Source organism: Xenopus laevis, chromosome 2S, assembly GCF_017654675.1.
Source record: "Xenopus laevis strain J_2021 chromosome 2S, Xenopus_laevis_v10.1, whole genome shotgun sequence".
Taxonomy (NCBI): Eukaryota; Metazoa; Chordata; class Amphibia; order Anura; family Pipidae; genus Xenopus; species Xenopus laevis.
In genome coordinates, this window is record NC_054374.1 from 958,253 (window position 1) to 979,571 (window position 21,319).

At 38.2% G+C, this 21,319-nt stretch overlaps 2 protein-coding genes across 6 annotated transcripts in view; one reads left to right on the forward strand and one right to left on the reverse strand.

Annotated features, from left to right (window-relative positions):
* The window catches only part of LOC108709067 (granulocyte-macrophage colony-stimulating factor receptor subunit alpha), a 42,907-nt gene extending 30,539 nt beyond the window's left edge, over window positions 1-12,368 (reverse strand). For 3 of the 5 annotated variants that reach the window (XM_018248697.2, XM_041583302.1, XM_041583303.1), the window contains exon 1: window positions 3,630-3,770. The gene's annotated coding sequence lies outside the window, so the exon portion shown is untranslated. Of the gene's footprint in view, window positions 1-3,629; window positions 3,771-12,190 lie in introns of those variants that run through there. The other 2 variants (XM_041583305.1, XM_041583304.1) reach the window with 1 other exon arrangement.
* Window positions 1-21,319, forward strand: part of LOC108709068 (interleukin-5 receptor subunit alpha) — a 137,689-nt gene that overhangs the window by 88,627 nt on the left and 27,743 nt on the right. The gene's annotated exons all lie outside the window — the stretch shown is intronic.

The window sequence follows — 21,319 nt, forward strand, 5'->3', positions numbered from 1 at the left end:
GACTTCCTTACTGGTCCTATGCCTTATTGACACTTATTTTAAGCACAAGACTTTTATAGACAAAACATGGCTGTACCATGGGTTCCCTTGAGTCACCAATCGGAGAGAACCTTTACGTGGAAGAAGTGGAAAAGAAAGCCCTGAATACGTTCAAGGGAACAGCACCGTCAGCCCCAGATTTGTGCCGAGGCCTAGGGTGGCAAATTATTAGGGCTGCCCGGTCGCTCTATAGGGGGGCACTGGGGACACGCAGCTTCTCAATGCTCCGGCGCTTGTGCACATGCCCATGTTCACACGTGGGGGGTTAAAATGAAACCACCTGAGGTTCCAGCTTTCACTCAACACATAGGGGGGTTTTTACACAAGTGGAGAGAAGCCCATTTGTGGAGTAAAAGTGATGGTAAACTGGAGTAAAATACTTTCTCCATATTCACAAACAGAAATTCTCCTAAATTCCGACTCAACCGACACTTTTCATATTTTAGTGAAAGAAGTTTACAGACACTTTTATGAATTTGTCTTTCAAACGAAATAAAAATGGTGCAAAAACGACATTTTCTCCCGACATTTTAAAAATGGAGAGAAGCTCAGTGTAACTCTTGCCCATGTGTCAGATGAAACTGCTCTGTTTTGGTTCAGCCAATCTTCATTTCACTCCTCTTGTAGGTGCCCCATTGGGGAATTATTATCATATTAATGGGGATCAGCATTTTATAGTCAGGGCACGATCTTGTGTCTAACCCTATAGGTGTAAAAGTCTCATTAACAAAACAAGTAAAACGCGGATTAAACAAAAAAAGTGTGTTTTATACAATTTGATATGTTAAAAATGTTCAACTGACACTTGCATATGAGCTTAATGAATGAGGCAGGCACCCAAGGTAACCCGGCCGGCTGCTTCACCCCTTACGGGCAGGACCTCCAGTGCACATGGGCACACGTCCAGGAAATATTTCAATTTGTGAGGGGGAAGACAGCAGATTGCAGGAGGGAGAAAGAGTTCAGACCAGGCTAAAAGAAGAGGTACGTGCTTGGCGCCCCCACTTCATTGCGCCCTAGACACCTGCCTCTTCTGCCTGCCCCTGGTCTGGCCCTGGAATGAGGCAATATTAGCAATTTGAGTGAATGTATTATCTAAAGGAAAAGTAAAGCCACCTAGATTTTTTTTTAGTTTCAGCAGCAATTAGACACTTGGGGGCAGATTTACTTGAGGGCAAAGTGGCTAACACTAGAATTAATTCACTTGCGTTACCACCCGCAGGCATTTATTAACGGGCGCAGGCATAACTTCGCTAGTGAAAGAGACAGACGCTAGCGCTAATTTACACTCTTGGCGAATGGACGTTACTCTGCAAATTCACTGAGATGCAGATTTTACTTCTTTCGCCAGAGTTGCCGTCACCAGCTCAGACCAGACGAAGTGCAATGGAGAGTATAGATCTTCCTCTTTCTTCTGTTATTAACATCATATTTTCTGAGTAGAAAAACTTCTAAGTTCAAAAAACACTGGTGTCTTTTCCTTTTTTCAGAGTGATAGGCTGCAAAAGTCCTAAAAAAATATTTTTGTCTAACTGGTTTCCCCCATACATTGTCTAACACGTGGAACATTATTTTACACTGGGCTTTTGTGTAGGGCATTATAACAAGTCTTTCTGTCTAAAGCAACTCCCGCATTACTGGGCGCTAATCCGGGACTCCATGTGGGGACACAATCTTTGTCTTTCAAAAGTGGCTTTATTAAAACACACACAGTGGTAAAGTTCTTGTGCGGTGGATGTCCCTCTCCAGTTTCTCACTCAAATCAATGCATGGTTGCTAAGGTAATTTGCACCCTAGCAACCAGACTGCTGAACTTGTAAACTGGAGAGCTGCTAAATTAAAAGCTAAATAACTTATGAAAACCAACAACTGAACTGGGCTGTGGATGTGGACATGGCTAACAAATTTGCTAGGTGATCAGGGATGGATAGTTTAGTAAAAAAACTGCCCCCGATATGTGAGCGCTCACTCCCATGTTGTGAAACCATTTTTAGGGTCCAAAATTTATTTTTAAGGTCCAAAAGTACCACACTTGTAAAAAAAGGGGCTTTATTATTTACCATTTAAGGTTTCTCCCAAAATGGTTTATCTAAGTTTCAACCAATCTGCAGGACCTTTCCTGCTAAATTTTAGCCTATTAGAGATATCTCCTTTAGTGATTAGTCCCGTTTTGCCGAAAAATTAGCGAATTTCCCTTGAAATTCCCGAAAATCTAATTTTAACGCCCACGTCAATTCTGCCACTCGCGTCAATTTTGACACCAGAGTTAAAATCAATTTTCGCTGGTAAATTTTGCGGCAGTTTCACGAATGTATTCGTGAGATTTGACGCAATTTGCGCCTGGTGAATTTATTTGCCCATGACTGCTCCTTTCTAATACAGGTATGAAACCTGTTATACAGAATGCTCGGGACCTGGGGTTTTCCGGATAAGGGATTTTTTCTGTAATTTGGATCTTCATGCCTTAAGTCTACTAGAAAATCATATAAACATGAAATAAAGCCAATAGGCTGGTTTTGCTTCCAATAAGGAATAATTATATCTTAGTTGGGATCAAGTACAAGGTACAGGTATGGGACCTGTTATCCAGAATGCCTGGGACCTGGAGTTTTCCAGATACTAAATCTTTCTGTGATTTGGATCTTCAAAATTAGAAAATCATATAAACATGAAATAAAGCCAATAGGCTGGTTTTGCCTCCAATAAGGATTAATTATATCTTAGTTGGGATCAAGTAAAAGGTACAGGTATGGGACCTGTTATCCAGAATGCTCGGGACCTGGGCTTTTCCGGATAACGGATCTTTCCGTAATTTGGGTCTTCGTGCCTTAAGTCTACTAGAAAATCATATAAACATGAAATAAAGCCAATAGGCTGGTTTTGCCTCCAATAAGGAATAATTATATCTTAGTTGGGAAGAAGCACAAGGAACTGTTTTATTATTACACAGAAAAAACAAGTAATTATTAAAAATCGGAATTATTTGATTATAATGGAGTCTATATGAGATTGCCTTTCCATAATTCAGAGCTTTCTGGATAACAGATTTCTGAATAATGGATCCTATACCTGTAGTCTGAAATCCAAGTCTACATGTGAACAAATAAAGGAAACTTGACACTCCCCCATAATAAAACACCAACAGGCAATATAGTTTCGACCACATACGAGGGTTAGAAATAATGACGAGGGATTTTATTATCAGGAGAAATATATTTATCTGTATATAAATGTTTCCCAGTGTTAATGTCTGTATAAATGTGCTGAACACATCAGGCAGATATATATTTACCAGTAATACTGTTTATACAGAGCATTTACTAGAATCACATCAGTTGCCGGAAGGATTTCCAAACCAAGAACCAGAAAAAATAAGTGAGAATATGTGAATCAGCTGAAGAATAATAGAAGGTCGGTAAATGATGGGGCTTATTGTATAAGTAAGAGAAGCAAACAACACAACTCTTTAGATGGTTCTGAAGTTCCTGGCTACGGCTTTCTACTGCAAATGCAAAAACGAAACTTGTTTGCGTCTAAACTTAACCCCATACAGTGTTATTCGTTGTAGAAAAAACCCCATTTGACAGTACCTTAATTTGCAGCCATGGAGCAGCAGCTGAAATACTGATTACGATTCAGTTCATGTATTTGGAGATAGAGATCTATTTGCAAGTTCAACAAGCGGAAATCTCTCTTACAGATAACAATGAGTCCTTTACACAATGTCCTTTGAGTCAGCATTTCATGGAAGGTAATCTATTCCTCTGAAAAGAACAATGTAGAATTGAGCGAGCGGGGGCAGGGAGAAGTAAATATATTTATTTCTGAGAAGCCTCTGCTGACTTGTTTGAAACATTTCCACTCCATACGTAGTCACGTTCTGCACAAGACTTTATCAATATGTATTTTATCTTTCTTTTAGCCTTGTTATACTTTTTTCTTTTATACTTAAATAGTAGTTAAAGGGATCCTGTCATCGGAAAACATGTTTTTTCCAAACACATCAGTTAATAGTGCTACTCCAGCAGAATTCTGCACTGAAATCCATTTCTCAAAAGAGTAAACAGATTTTTTTATATTCAATTTTGAAATCTGACATGGGACTAGACATATTGTCAATTCCCCAGCTGCCCCCAGTCATGTGACTTGTGCCTGCACTTCAGGAGAGAAATGCTTTCTGGCAAGCTGCTGTTTTTCCTTCTCAATGTAACTGAATGTGTCTCAGTGGGACCTGGATTTTACTATTGAGTGTTGTTCTTAGATCTACCAGGCAGCTGTTATCTTGTGTTAGGGAGCTGCTATCTGGTTACCTTCCCATTGTTCTTTTGTTTGGCTGCTGGGGGGGGGGAAAGGGAGGAGGTGATATCACTCCAACTTGCAGTACAGCAGTAAAGAGTGACTGAAGTTTATCAGAGCACAAGTCATATGACTGGGGGCAGCTGGGAAATTGACAATATGTCTAGCCCCATGTCAGATTTCCAAATTGAATATAAAAAAATCTGGTTGCTCTTTTGAGAAATGGTTTTCAGTGCAGAATTCTGCTGGAGTAGCACTATTAACTGATTCATTTTGAAAAAAATTTTTTTTTTCCCATGACAGTATCCCTTTAAGCCTTCTTGCAATCTAACTAGTCCAGGAAGAAACTCTTTCATATTTGACATCATACATATTTACCTTTAATAGCTAGAAAAATCCATTGACCATAAAACAGAATTGATGTTGTGTTGCTTGATCCTTCCACAAGTAGATATGAGCGCGATTTAGATTCAATTTCTGGAGCCTTAAAGGAGCACTGCATTTGTCTTGTGCTTAAATTAGTCTTATAGTCTTGACATTCCACCCCTGTTTGTTTGGCTGCTGGGGGGGAAAGGGAGGGGGGTGATATCACTCTAACTTGCAGTACAGCAGTAAAGAGTGATTGAAGTTTATCAGAGCACAAGTCACATGACTTGGGGCAGCTGGGAAATTGACAAAATGTCTAGCCCCATGTCAGATTTCAAAATTGAATATAAAAAAATCAGTTTGCTCTTTTGAGAAATGGATTTCAGTGCAGAATTCTGCTGGAGCAGCACTATTAACTGATTCATTTTGAAAAAAAATGTTTTCCCCATGACAGTATCTCTTTAAGGTTGAAATTCAGTGTTGTACTGGGCCAGTGGGACTAGGGATGCACCAAAGCCACCATTTTGGATTCGGCCAGACCCCCAAATCCTTCGCAAAAGATTCGGCCAAATACCGAACCAAATCTTAATTTCCATATGCAAATTAGGGGTGGGAAAGGAAAAACATTTTTTACTTCCTTGTTTTGTGACAAAAAGTCACACAATTTCCCTCCCCGCCCCTAATTTGCATATGGAAATTAGGATTTGGATTTGGTTTGGCCAGGCAGAAGGATTCGCCCAAATCTGAACCCTGCTGAAAAAGGCAGAATCCCGAAGCAAATCCTGGATTTGGTGCATTCCTAAGTGGGACACCGGGAGAAACTAAGGGGGTTCTCGGAGGGGGGGGGTTACCACTGGGGGCCCGGGGGATAGTGTGGGGCCCCTGAAGCTGCAGGCTCGGTGCGCCCTGAGCCCCCCAGTCTGACAATGTTGAAAACGGAGACAAGTCAATCATGTTGAGATGTTTAGGATTGTATATTTCTATTACCTGAGAGCAAGTCATAAAGCCCCATCTCAACCCAAGTCAATGGAAGCAAAAGAGGATAAAAATAACAGGGAGCAAAAACCTTCAGAGAGTCTCTAGTATTTTCTATTAATGAAAGTGGGAATAACAGCTGGGAATGTGCAGATTGGCTACATGTTTTGGTTAAAAGAGAGATTGTACACATAGACCAGAGGAACGATATAAGCACATATAACACATATGTACAGTATAACATCAGCACTTGCAGTATTTGTTTTGTCTCTAGCGAAAATCTAGTCTCTAAAACTTCTTTTTTTAGGGGTCCTCTACTGTTGCCACGACTCAAGGCTCAACATCAACGTTTCAGGGTTACCGTGTACTGGACATTTCTGTCCTTCAATTTTGAGTCATTTAAAGATAATGGACTAATAATGGTAATAAATGGGACAATTTGTTGATGACACACAATTTAGCAAAACTATAGGATTCACTGTACAATGTGAAAACCCAGACCTGACCTGAGCAGGTGGCACTCTTGTAAGAAAATTCATTTATATTAACAGTAAGGGTGTCCCTTAATATCTTGGAATTAAAAAAAAAATGAATGTAAATGGCATAGAATGGCACTCTCAACAGTTTTACATTAATTTATGCTAAAGGTTTACTTATCCTTTAACTCTAGCTGTCTGATATTCACATTATTCATTAGAGACAAATTAATTGATATAGGAAAAGCTTCAGCCTTCAGGGGACTGTAAATGGTTAAAGTGGATTCGCGGATATAAAAATATCGATTAAATTCTGAGGAGCAAGTTGTCTGTTTAATTCTTGTCATCTGTTCACAGCAGCCTATTCATAAAGCACAGGCCATAGAACATTCCATTTTTTGGAGGAGGGGTACTGTGGGGTCAGTGTTGTCAATAGCAGTGCCATTCATATGCTTGTACAGGTATAGGATCCCTTATCCGGAAAATCCGATTTCCAGAAAGCTCAGAATGGCTGTCTCCCATAGACTCCATTTTATCCAAATAATCCTCATTTTTTAAAAATATTTCCTTTTTCTGTGTAATAATAAAACAGTAGCTTGTACTTGATCCCAATTAACATATAATTAATCCTTATTGGAAGCAAAACCAGCTTATTGGGTTTATTTAATGTTTAAATTAATTTCTAGTAGACTTAAGGTATGAAGATCCAAATTACGGAAAGATCCGTTATCCAGAAAACCCCAGGTCCTGAGCATTCTGGATAACAGGTGCCATACCATTTTGCAACCGTCAGCGTATTTGTAGTGATGGGCGAATTTGTCCCATTTTGCTTCGCTGCGAAATTCGCAAAATGGCTAAAAATTTGCTAAAAACAAATTTTGATGCCCGCGTCAATTTTGACGCTGGCGTTAAAGTCAATGGGCATCCAAATAATGTTGATGCATGACAGTTTTGACACAAGCAACTTTTCCAAAGCACATCTAAAATTCACAGGCGAATTTTCGTTTTGTGAATTTAATTGGCGGCGGCGAAATGTGGAAATTCAGTGCGAATTTGTGCCTGGCGAATTTATTCGCCCATCACTGTGTATTTGTAATAAATTCTTTTGCTTCTGTATCTGCATCTTCCCTTGTGCCTATTTATAAAAGGGGCAACACCAGAACTGCTTAGTTTTATGACATTATTTTATATAGGATTGACACCTTTTGCTTGCCAGCGATCTGGAGAAGGGGGATGGACTGATAGCATCATGGGGTGGATCTGGTGATGTCATGGTCGGGGCTATGACTTGCCAATCAGCGATTGGCCAACAACAATGTGAAGTGAGGAGAATCCTGATGGGTTTTGCCAATTTGGAAAACTGAGCTGAATATACACTGAGCACTGAATTGTATAAAAAACCTGATGCAAATTGTAAGGAAAGAACAGAAATGTCACCGAAATGATAGAGCGGAAATCACCGTGAAATAAACCTTAAACTAAAAAAGTACAAAAATAATGGTTGAATTCAAATCAAATATATATATAAATATATAGGTACAAATGGCAATAAATAACTACTTGACTTGACTTATAAATAATAATTAAAATATATAATATATACATTTTTCCCATGGCATGTAGTGATGGGTGAAAATTCACCAATTTTGCGTTGCCAAAAAATTAGCGAAATTCATGAAACAGCAAAATATCTGTGAAACGTGAAAATTTACGCTTGTTGATTGCGTCAATTTTGATGCCGGTGTTAACGTCAATGAGCGTGACGATTTTGATGCAGCCAACTTTTCAGATGCACATCCAAAATGTTTTTACGCCGTCAAATTTTCGCGGGAGTTTCACGGGAAATTCATTGCGAATTTGCGCTAGGTGAATTTATTCGCCCATCACTAATGGCATACCGTTACCCCTGGTGTTAAAGATCTCTTAGAATCCCTTAGATTAATGAGGAGATTACTTGCCCATGATAAATCTTTGGTATTACAGCAACTACATCCCTCACAATTCTTTCCCTCCCAATATTTGTTTAGTGCCACATATGTTTTCCTACGAACAATTTATATTGCTGGAGGGAAAGCAGTTGCAAGTAGTGATGGGCCAATCTAACCCGTTTTGATTCGCCAAAAATTTGTGAAATGGCAAAAATTCTCCAAAATGCATTAAAGTCTATGGGTGTCAAATTTTTACGATCATCATTTTTTTCTCCCATTGGTGCCCATTTTTGCTTTGAATTTCGCTCTATTTGGAAGAGATTAGTCACCCGCAAACATTTGTTGTGGCCACCAGGATTTTATTAAGGTCTGGCGGTGCCCTCGGTACATGACCTGCGAGTGCCCCCACATGACATCAGTGGAAGTGACATCACAGCACAACGTAATTTCCAGCGCGCCACTCAAGAGCCCCCCTACTCCCACCTCTGCTATGTTATTTAATAGCAAAGCACCCGGCAACAGGGGATGTGTGGGGGGTCAGAATTTTATTTAACATATAGACATTCATATAGACATTCTTCATATAGACATTCTTCATATAGACATTCATATAGACATTCTTCATATAGACATTCATATAGACATTCTTCATATAGACATTCTTCATATAGACATTCATATAGACATTCTTCATATAGACATTCTTCATATAGACATTCATATAGACATTCTTCATATAGACATTCATATAGACATTCTTCATATAGAAATTCATATAGACATTCTTCATATAGACATTCTTCATATAGACATTCTTTATATAGACATTCTTCATATAGACATTCTTCATATGGACATTCTTCATATGGACATTCTTCATATAGACATTCTCCATATAGACATTCTTCATATAGACATTCTTTATATAGACATTCTTCATATAGACATTCTTCATATGGACATTCTTCATATGGACATTCTTCATATAGACATTCTCCATATAGACATTCTTCATATAGACATTCATATAGACATTCATATAGACATTCATATAGACATTCATATAGACATTCTTCATATAGACATTCTTCATATAGACATTCTTCATATAGACATTCCTCATATAGACATTCTTCATATAGACATTCTTCATATAGACATTCATATAGACATTCTTCATATAGACATTCTTCATATAGACATTCATATAGACATTCTTCATATAGACATTCTTCATATAGACATTCATATAGACATTCTTCATATAGACATTCTTCATATAGACATTCTCCATATAGACATTCTTCATATAGACATTCTCCATATAGACATTCTTCATATAGACATTCTTCATATAGACATTCTTCATATAGACATTCATATAGACATTCATATAGACATTCTTCATATAGATATTCATATAGACATTCATATAGACATTCTTCATATAGACATTCTTCAGATAGACATTCTTCATATAGACATTCATATAGACATTCTCCATATAGACATTCTTCATATAGACATTCTTCATATAGACATTCTTTATATAGACATTCTTCATATAGACATTCTTCATATAGACATTCTTCATATAGACATTCCTTATATAGACATTCTTCATATAGACATTCATATAGACATTCTTCATATAGACATTTATATAGACATTCATATAGACATTCTTCATATAGACATTCTTCATATAGACATTCATATAGACATTCTTCATATAGACATTCTTCATATAGACATTCTTCATATAGACATTCTTCATATAGACATTCTTCATATAGACATTCTTCATATAGACATTCTTCATATAGACATTCATATAGACATTCTCCATATAGACATTCTTCATATAGACATTCATATAGACATTCTTCATATAGACATTTATATAGACATTCATATAGACATTCTTCATATAGACATTCTTCATATAGACATTCATATAGACATTCTTCATATAGACATTCTTCATATAGACATTCTTCATATAGACATTCTTCATATAGACATTCTTCATATAGACATTCTTCATATAGACATTCATATAGACATTCATATAGACATTCATATAGACATTCATATAGACATTCTTCATATAGACATTCTTCATATAGACATTCTTCATATAGACATTCTCCATATAGACATTCTTCATATAGACATTCTTCATATAGACATTCTTCATATAGACATTCTTCATATAGACATTCTTCATATAGACATTCTCCATATAGACATTCTCCATATAGACATTCTTCATATAGACATTCTTCATATAGACATTCTTCATATAGACATTCTCCATATAGACATTCTCCATATAGACATTCTCCATATAGACATTCTTCATATAGACATTCTTCATATAAACATTCTTCATATAGACATTCATATAGACATTCATATAGACATTCTTCATATAGACATTCTTCATATAGACATTCATATAGACATTCTTCATATAGACATTCTTCATATAGACATTCTTCATATAGACATTCTTCATATAGACATTCTTCATATAGACATTCATATAGACATGTATATAGACATTCATATAGACATTCATATAGACATTCTTCATATAGACATTCTTCATATAGACATTCATATAGACATTCTTCATATAGACATTCTTCATATAGACATTCTTCATATAGACATTCTTCATATAGACATTCTTCATATAGACATTCTTCATATAGACATTCTTCATATAGACATTCTTCATATAGACATTCATATAGACATTGTTCATACAGACATTCTTCATATAGACATTCATATAGACATTCTTCATATAGACATTCTTCATATAGACATTCATATAGACATTCTTCATATAGACATTCTTCATATAGACATTCTTCATATAGACATTCATATAGACATTCTTCATATAGACATTCTCCATATAGACATTCTTCATATAGACATTCTTCATATAGACATTCTTCATATAGACATTCTCCATATAGACATTCTCCATATAGACATTCTCCATATAGACATTCTTCATATAGACATTCTTCATATAGACATTCTTCATATAGACATTCTCCATATAGACATTCTTCATATAGACATTCTCCATATAGACATTCTTCATATAGACATTCTTCATATAAACATTCTTCATATAGACATTCATATAGACATTCATATAGACATTCTTCATATAGACATTCTTCATATAGACATTCATATAGACATTCTTCATATAGACATTCTTCATATAGACATTCTTCATATAGACATTCTTCATATAGACATTCATATAGACATGTATATAGACATTCATATAGACATTCATATAGACATTCTTCATATAGACATTCTTCATATAGACATTCTTCATATAGACATTCTTCATATAGACATTCTTCATATAGACATTCATATAGACATTCTTCATATAGACATTCTTCATATAGACATTCTTCATATAGACATTCTTCATATAGACATTCTTCATATAGACATTCTTCATATAGACATTCTTCATATAGACATTCTTCATATAGACATTCATATAGACATTGTTCATACAGACATTCTTCATATAGACATTCATATAGACATTCTTCATATAGACATTCTTCATATAGACATTCATATAGACATTCTTCATATAGACATTCTTCATATAGACATTCTTCATATAGACATTCTTCATATAGACATTCATATAGACATTCTTCATATAGACATTCTTCATATAGACATTCTTCATATAGACATTCTTCATATAGACATTCTCCATATAGACATTCTTCATATAGACATTCATATAGACATTCTTCATATAGACATTCATATAGACATTCTTCATATAGACATTCTTCATATAGACATTCATAATTAATCAATAGCCGGACAATGATGAGTAAATGTAACAAACACATTAGGTTTGACTAAAAGCAAAATCAGATCCTGCAAGTAATGAATATGTTGAGCTAATTGTATAATGACATGAGCTCCTGTGAGTAATGTCACTGTTACACATGTCTGTACATATCATTATGTCTTGCAAATGAGTTTATATTAAACACCCTCATTCAATAACTGCCAAACACTTCAGCCTTCTGTACTCACATCATCAAGGACAAGGGGCTCTGCTAGAATTCCTCTTGGGAATCTTTCCAGTTCCACTGCATCTTTGCTTCATAATAAATTCCACTTGTGCAATGAATGATTTTGCCCTCGCACTGAAGAAGCCACGTGATGTCCCTGGGGGTGGTGAAATGTCAGTCTAAGGGCTGGGACTTGATGGGGTGTTCTGTTCATTTACTACAAGCTAAATGTAACTAATATGTCTGAGGGCAGGGATGGCTCATTAATACAAACATCTGGAGGAAATGGAATAGAAACAGTCAAAAGGACATACAGTGAAGCTGGCTTGATGCCTTTTTAAAGGGAAACTAAAGGCATAGGGAAAAAATGTTGTACATGATGTTTTGTGCTTCTGTACCAGCTCAAGGCAACGACAGCACTTTAGCAGTAAAGATCTGTCTCCAAAGATGCCCCAGTAGCTCCCCATCTTCTTTTCTGCTGATTCACTGATTCACATGCTCTGTGCTGCTGTCACTTACTGAGCTTAGGGAGCCACTCACAATATACAGTACACATAGAATAGAAATGTCACAATATAAGGCTGATTAGTAATTAATACACATAATTACTACATGGCAGCACAGAAACCAGTGCAATTAGTATCAGAATTTAATAATCAGCAAACCTGTAGCATCAGCTTATATTACAGCCAGGGAAGCTCATTTTCTGCTGGATAATTAGTGACGAGCCCTAAGCTTAGCTTCTCAACAGCTGCTCAGTGCTTAGGGTAACTAAACCAATCCCCTACGGATACAAAGACAACACATTTGTTGATACATATACTTTTGTTATCACCATGATAACATTTCTCAATGTATTGAATAAAAAAAGGATATGTCCCCATTCTCTACCACCCTAAATCCCTGCCCAGTCTCTCAAATGTCTGGATCTGAACTTGACTTATCAATAATCATTTATTTGCACAATGTATTCTGTGCACAGAGACTAATGTAGATCACTGAAAAGTATAACTGCTATAAGTAGGTATTAAAACTTACAAAAGTGCAATTGAAGTTCTCAATGTACTGTATTAACCATCTAATGAAGATGTTGTTAAATGTGACTTTTTGTTTTTATTTATTCCAGGTGCTACTTTAAAACATTTCAGAAGAATGGTGTGTCCTTTATAAAAGTGATAAGCCTGAAGCTTTGTGTACAGTAAATATGAACCCAAAGCCCTCGGAGACCAGTAGGATTGTCTACAGTTGGTTATTACACATTCTGAATTTAGATTTTATGAAATTGGAGAAAGTGAGTCATCTAGTGGTCAAAGTACAGTTGTTACCAGTTTTCAGCATTTATTCCATGTTATTCTCTAATCCTGAGTATGAAATGAAGGGGCAATGTATGAAGTGTCTAATGCTTGTTGTACAGTATATGAGTGTGTACAATCAAGTCTATCAGCAGCCCTGAGGTCTATGTAGTGTAATACTTTGAGGCTGAGCTTTGAGACTTGATCAAAAGTACCATTTGTAAATAATAAATTATAATATAAAAAGGTGCAACAACCTACTAAGAGCAACGTTTTATATGAGATGGTGACCACTAAGAACTAATATGGACCGGTTTTAAAAAATCCAGACATCTTTGTAGATACTTAACTGACCCAGTCGTTGTCAGCCGATAAACTCATTTCATTTATTTGTACCCGGAGAAGGGGCTTTCTGATGACCCTCTAATATTATTGTCAACACTCAGCAACATTTAGGTTATAGGTGGCGGGGGGCAATTCTATTAATCTTGGGTTACAAGGACCCAAGAAACCCCCATTCACTTTTTAACATTTTATTTGGAAAAACTAAATTTATGGATTGACCCAACGTGGAAACTGGCGTCGTCATGCTTTTGCCCCCCTTAGTTCTCTTGCACTTCTGTCTCTGGGTTAAAGGGGTTGTTCACCTTTAAATTAACTTTTAATATGATGTAGAGAGGGATATTCTGAGACAATTTGCAATTGCTTTTCATTTTTTATTATTTAACATTTTTGAGTTATTTAGCAGTCTGGTTGCTAAGGTCCATTTATCTAGGTTGGAATTCCCCATCATGGTCCAGATCCCATACAGTGGAATGATCAGGGAGAATAAATCTAAGCCTGATTCCCAATCTGGTTGTGGTACCTTCACTTTAGGCAGATTTAGATTTTATGGTACAGCTACTCCCTATTACAGTCCTTGTTGGAGCACAGGCTGCTCATTCTATTTAACCTCTCTATCTTACTCTGCTACAGATACTATTAAATTATATAACCTGTCACTGGACTCTTTCACTGGGTCCCAGCTCACTGACTTTCACTAGAGGTACAGGTTCTTCTAGGGCAGAACAACTTTACTGGGCCATGTTGATCCCAGGCTCAATGGAACAGATGCATTTGGGTCAGCAAAGAGGAAGATCCACCCCTAACCAAACACTATATTAAAGTGTGGCAGGAAGTGGTCATAATCCTAAGGACCAATAACAGTAATATGTAAATTAGATAACTAGATATATGGGCACCTGCCCAGTAAATAAGGAAGGAAATAAGAAAGTGTAGGGATCTAAAGCCATAGGGACTTAATATACCTTGGGGTCCCTACCAGTTTTACTAAAACTAATCCACCTTTGAAATACTTCTTTTAGTTCTATTGTTATCAAGTGATACAACAGCAATAAAAGTGGTCACATGCTAGTGCAGTATACAAATTGCATTTTCAGACACAAATCACCAGTTTTTTTTTATAATCCATAATGTGTAGTTTTTTTTCCCCATATATTGTGCTCAGTGCATCAAAATTGACTCAATTGTGCTTGAACTTCATCATAAATCAAGAGGCAGTTGTGTCTGCTATTTCAGAATTGATGTAGCTTCACTGTCTAAATATATTTCCAAAGTGCCATTTGCATTTAATTCAATGGGCGCAAGTCTGGTGCTCCAAATGACCCAATCCCATGGGAACCCTGAGGCGACTGCCAGATTAAAGGACATGTCAACCAAAAAAAATGTTTTGCCTAAACACATTTGCAATATACATTAATTACAAATGTTCTATGGTTTTTAAGTTATTTGTATATGTATTGCCATTGAAAGCCGTCATTGTCCCTTTCTATTCTCTGCCCTGGTGGCTCTGGCTTATGAAACAATGAAACACTAGCCAACGGACTGACAGACCTGACCTGCTGGGGGAGATTTTTACAACATTGTTTAAAAAGTAACAACCAAGGGGCCAATTCACTAACTTCGAGTGAAGGAATAGAAGAAAAAATACTTTGAATTTCGAAGTGTTTTTTTTTCGGCTACTTCGACCATCGAATGGGCTACTTCGACCTTACACTACGACTTCGAATCGAAGGATTCAAACTAAAAATCGTTTGGCTATGCGGCCATTCGATAGTCGAAGTACTGTCTCTTTAGGAAAAAACTTCGGCACCCTAGTTCGCCACCTAAAAGCTACCGAGCCCAATTTTAGCCTATGGGGAAGGTCCCCATAGGCTTGGCTAAGTTTTTTTGGTCGAAGGATAATCCTTTAAATCGTTTGATCAAAGTATTTGCGCAAAATCCTTCAACTTCGATATTCGAAGGATTTTTATTCCCAGTCGAATATCGAGGGTTAATTAACCCTCTATATTCGACCCTTGATGAATTTGCCCCCAAGAGTTAAGGAAATGCTGCTTCCAATAGCAATTCCAATTGCAAATAGTTTACAAAACATTTTAAAGCACTAATAATTTTTAATAAAATCATAATGGAAAGTGGCTTATAATTTTTTTTTTTTTTTATTAGGTAAAACATTTTTTGGGGGGTTGACAAGTCCTTTAAATACATTGGCAACTATGTGTAAGTGCAGGAGTGTGTTTAAACAGAACAATCATAATAAAGTGCATCAATATGTGTTTTTTATCACGTCCATTTTAGAACACCTGTATTTTGTGCATTTATTTATGTCCCCTATAGGTTTTTTTAGTTTATTTTTTAGCAGAATAAAAAGAATGTCAGCAGCTATTGTATCAGTCAGTGTCTCCCTCTTACTGAGCTGCTCCTGGGAAACGTGAAAAATTAAACTTTACTCTAAAAACAGCAAACAGTTAAAAAAAAATTCAATAGGATTCATTTATTTCTGCAAGTGACATTTTTTGAAGACAGTTGTGCATTAAAGGACACTTAAAGCCTACATTTTTCTACCATGTATATAAGTTGGACATATCTTCCCCACCCAAGCCACATCATTTGTACTGCATATACCCTCTCCATTTACCAGCACCCTCACATTTTTCTAAAACAAATAGCAGCTTTCACCCGGCGGCCATTTTCCCTCTGACTCATCATCAGAAACATTGAGACATGTAGGCTGTAAAGTTCATGGACTGCAGGTTACACAGGCACAACATACTTTGATCTGCTGGGATTGAGCACGGTAATGGTTAAGCTGAGCTCAGGAGAGGTGGTAAGGAGAAATAAAATAGGTTTATACAGCTAGAGTTTCTATGGGAACCAGCAATGCTATCTCTTCATTGGCTGTTAGACTAGAGGGTGTGTTTAGTAATCTGAGCTGAGAAGAATTGTGCATGCTCATAAATCAACAGCCAAAGCAAATTCCTGAGGGAGAGGGCTGAGTGGGTTAGAGGAGGAGAAGGATTTCTAAGTGATTAAAGAAGGACTAAACCCCCTTTCTAATAAAAACTCAGGACACAGTAGTTACCACGAGTAAATAGCCCTAAGCAGGTAATTAACCCTTGTTGCAGAGTTAGCGCAGCAGAGCTCACGTGGGCCATCATTAGCCGATTCGGTAATCTCAGTAAGGAAGCTCCATATCGACACATGCGCAGTTGTGGCATTTTCCTGGTTTGCTACAACTACACATGTGCTGAAAGTGATGAAAATTACAAAGTGCCAGAAGAAGACCTGAAGATCACTCAATCGGCTAATGATGGCCCCCGTGAGCTCTGCTGTGCTGACTCTACTACAAGAGGTAATTAGCGGCTTAAGGGTATTTACTTGTGTTAACTCCTGTGTCCGGGGAGCAGGGAGGGGGGGACTATGGAGGGTAAGGGGTAGGGGTTTTTATTAGAAAGGGGGTTTAGTTCTCCTTTAAGGGGATGCTGCAGCCTTACTGTTAACCTTTGAACAACCAGAGTGGCAGTTATCTAAAGATGTCAAAGAGGCTGTTTACTGATAGAGATGTCGCGAACTGTTCGCCGGCGAACTTGTTCGCGCGAACATCGGGTGTTCGCGCTCGCCGGAAGTTCGCGAACGTCGCGCGACGTTCGCCATTTTGGGTTCGCCATTGTTGGCGCTTTTTTTTGCCCTCTCACCCCAGACCAGCAGGTACATGGCAGCCAATCAGGAAGCTCTCCCCTGGACCACTCCCTTCCCTATAAAAACCGAAGCCCTGCAGCGTTTTTTCACTCTGCCTGTGTGTGCTGAAGAGATAGTGTAGGGAGAGAGCTGCTGCCTGTTAGTGATTTCAGGGACAGTTGAAAGTTTGCTGGCTAGTAATCGTTTTGATACTGCTCTGTTATTGGAGGGACAGAAGTCTGCAGGGGTTTGAGGGACATTTAAGCTTAGGTAGCTTTGCTGGCTAGTAATCTACCTTCTACTGCAGTGCTCTGTATGTAGCTGCAGTGGGCAGCTGTCCTGCTTCTGATCTCATCTGCTGACTGCTGCAATAACAGTAGTCCTTGTAAGGACTGCTTTTATTTATTTTTTTGTTGTTTTACTACTACTACTACTACTACTACTATAAGAGCCCAGTGCTATTAGTCTAGCAGTGTTGGGGAGTGGGACTGGTGTGCTAATCTGCTGCTCCTAGTAGTTCAGCAGCACCAACTTTAATTTTTTTTTTTAATATTCATTTTTTTTTATTTTACTTTTTTTTATTTTACTACCGCTGTAGTAGTGTATAAGTTGACCTTTTAGGCATTATTTGCCCTGTAGGCATTATTTGCACACTGTTTTCTTCAACCCGCCATCGAGCTGTGTGACCTTGTTCCCATTCTGTCTAAATATCCATAATATTACCGTCTCCAGAAAAAACACCGGAGTCACTTTTTTCAAGCAGCCATAATATATTTTACGTAATCCGTATCCACCGCTGTAGTAGTGTATACGTTGGCCTTGTAGGCATTATTTGCACACTGTTTTCTTCAACCCGCCATCGAGCTGTGTGACCTTGTTCCCATTCTGTCTAAATATCCATAATATTACCGTCTCCAGAAAAAACACCGGAGTCACTTTTTTCAAGCAGCATTCATATATTTTACGTAATCCGTATCCACCGCTGTAGTAGTGTATACGTTGGCCTTGTAGGCATTATTTGCACACTGTTTTCTTCAACCCGCCATCGAGCTGTGTGACCCTGTTCCCATTCTGTCTAAATATCCATAATATTACCGTCTCCAGAAAAAACACCGGAGTCACTTTTTTCAAGCAGCATTCATATATTTTACGTAATCCGTATCCACCGCTGTAGTAGTGTATACGTTGGCCTTGTAGGCATTATTTGCACACTGTTTTCTTCAACCCGCCATCGAGCTGTGTGACCTTGTTCCCATTCTGTCTAAATATCCATAATATTACCGTCTCCAGAAAAAACACCGGAGTCACTTTTTTCAAGCAGCCATAATATATTTTACGTAATCCGTATCCACCGCTGTAGTAGTGTATACGTTGGCCTTGTAGGCATTATTTGCACACTGTTTTCTTCAACCCGCCATCGAGCTGTGTGACCTTGTTCACATTTTGTCTAAATATTGATAATATTATCGTCTCTAGAAAAACCACTTGAGTTACTTTTTTCAAGCAGCATTCATATATTTTACGTAATCCGTATCCACCGCTGTAGTAGTGTATACGTTGACCTTGTAGGCATTATTTGCACACTGTTTTCTTCAACCCGCCATCGAGCTGTGTGACCTTGTTCACATTTTGTCTAAATATTGATAATATTATCGTCTCTAGAAAAACCACTTGAGTTACTTTTTTTCAAGCAGCATTCATATATTTTACGTAATCCGTATCCACCGCTGTAGTAGTGTATACGTTGACCTTGTAGGCATTATTTGCACACTGTTTTCTTCAACCCGCCATCGAGCTGTGTGACCTTGTTCACATTTTGTCTAAATATTGATAATATTATCGTCTCTAGAAAAACCACTTGAGTTACTTTTTTTCAAGCAGCATTCATATATTTTACGTAATCCGTATCCACCGCTGTAGTAGTGTATACGTTGACTTTGTAGGCATTATTTGCACACTGTTTTCTTCAACCCGCCATCGAGCTGTGTGACCTTGTTCACATTTTGTCTAAATATTGATAATATTATCGTCTCTAGAAAAACCACTTGAGTTACTTTTTTTCAAGCAGCATTCATATATTTTACGTAATCCGTATCCACCGCTGTAGTAGTGTATACGTTGACCTTGTAGGCATTATTTGCACACTGTTTTCTTCAACCCGCCATTGAGCTGTGTGACCTTGTTCACATTTTGTCTAAATATTGATAATATTATCGTCTCTAGAAAAACCACTTGAGTTACTTTTTTTCAAGCAGCATTCATATATTTTACGTAATCCGTATCCACCGCTGTAGTAGTGTATACGTTGACCTTGTAGGCATTATTTGCACACTGTTTTCTTCAACCCGCCATCGAGCTGTGTGACCTTGTTCACATTTTGTCTAAATATTGATAATATTATCGTCTCTAGAAAAACCACTTGAGTTACTTTTTTTCAAGCAGCATTCATATATTTTACGTAATCCGTATCCACCGCTGTAGTAGTGTATACGTTGACTTTGTAGGCATTATTTGCACAGTGTTTTCTTCAACCCGCCATCTAGCTGTGTGTATTATCGTTTCCAGAAAAACCAACTGAGTTTTTGTTGTTGTTGTTTTTTTAAAAATAATGCCAGGCAAAGGCAGGCCGCCACGCAGAGGCCGTGCTAGGGGCCGTGCTGCTATGCAATCCTGTGGCCCTAGCAAATTGCCCAGTTTTAAAAAGCCAATGACCCTGAACTCCCAAAATGCTGAAGAGGTAGTTGACTGGCTTACACAGCACACCCCATCCTCTACCGTTTCTAACTTTACCACAACATCCTCCTCATCCTCCACTGCTATGGCCACCCCACGTAACACTTCCTCCACCACCGGTGCCCCTTCTTCACTGGGGTCAGAGGAGTTATTTTCCAATGAGTTTCTTGAACTGAGTAATGCGCAACCATTATTGCCAGAAGAAGATGAAGGAGATGAGGACCTTACACCAGATTTAATTCTGGCAGAGAACACGATAGAGATGGACATAATGAGTGATGAGGAGGAGGTCCCCGCTGCTGCTTCCTTCTGTGATGTGTCAGAAGAAATTGATGCATCTGAGGAGAATGATGATGAGGAGATTGATGTTTTGTGGGTGCCTAGTAGAAGAGAGCAAGAGGAGGGTAGTTCAGATGGAGAGACGGAGAGTCAGAGAGGCAGTAGGAGAATAAGACTTAGAAGAAGCAGGGAGGACAGCCCGCAGGGATCAGTAGGGCAACAACATGTATCGGCACCTGTGTTCAGCCGGCCAACGCACCCGCCATTGCCGCCAATACCGCCAACTCCGCCAACTTCTACTGTTACCGCCAGATCGCACACTTCCAAAAAGTCAGCAGTGTGGGATTTTTTTAATGTGTGTGCCTCTGACAAAAGCATTGTAATTTGCAATGAGTGCAGTCAGAAACTGAGCCTTGGTAAGCCCAACAGCCACATAGGTACAACTTCTATGCGAAGGCACATGAGCGGCAAGCACAAAGCACTTTGGGAGCAACACCTCAAAGGCAACAGGCAAACTAAAAGCCACACTCCTTCTGGTCCAGCATCTTACTGCTCTACCTCTGCTCTCCTTGACCCGTCTGAACCACCCTCCACTCCGCCTTCCACCTTGACCACCTGTTCCCATTCCCAGTCATCTGCCACCAGCCAAGTTTCTGTGAAGGCCATGTTTGAGCGTAAGAAGCCAATGTCTGACTGTCACCCCCTTGCCCGGCGTCTGACAGCTGGCTTGTCTGCACTCTTAGCCCGCCAGCTTTTACCATACCAGCTGGTGGACTCTGAGGCCTTCCGCAAATTTGTAGCAATTGGGACACCGCAGTGGAAGGTACCCA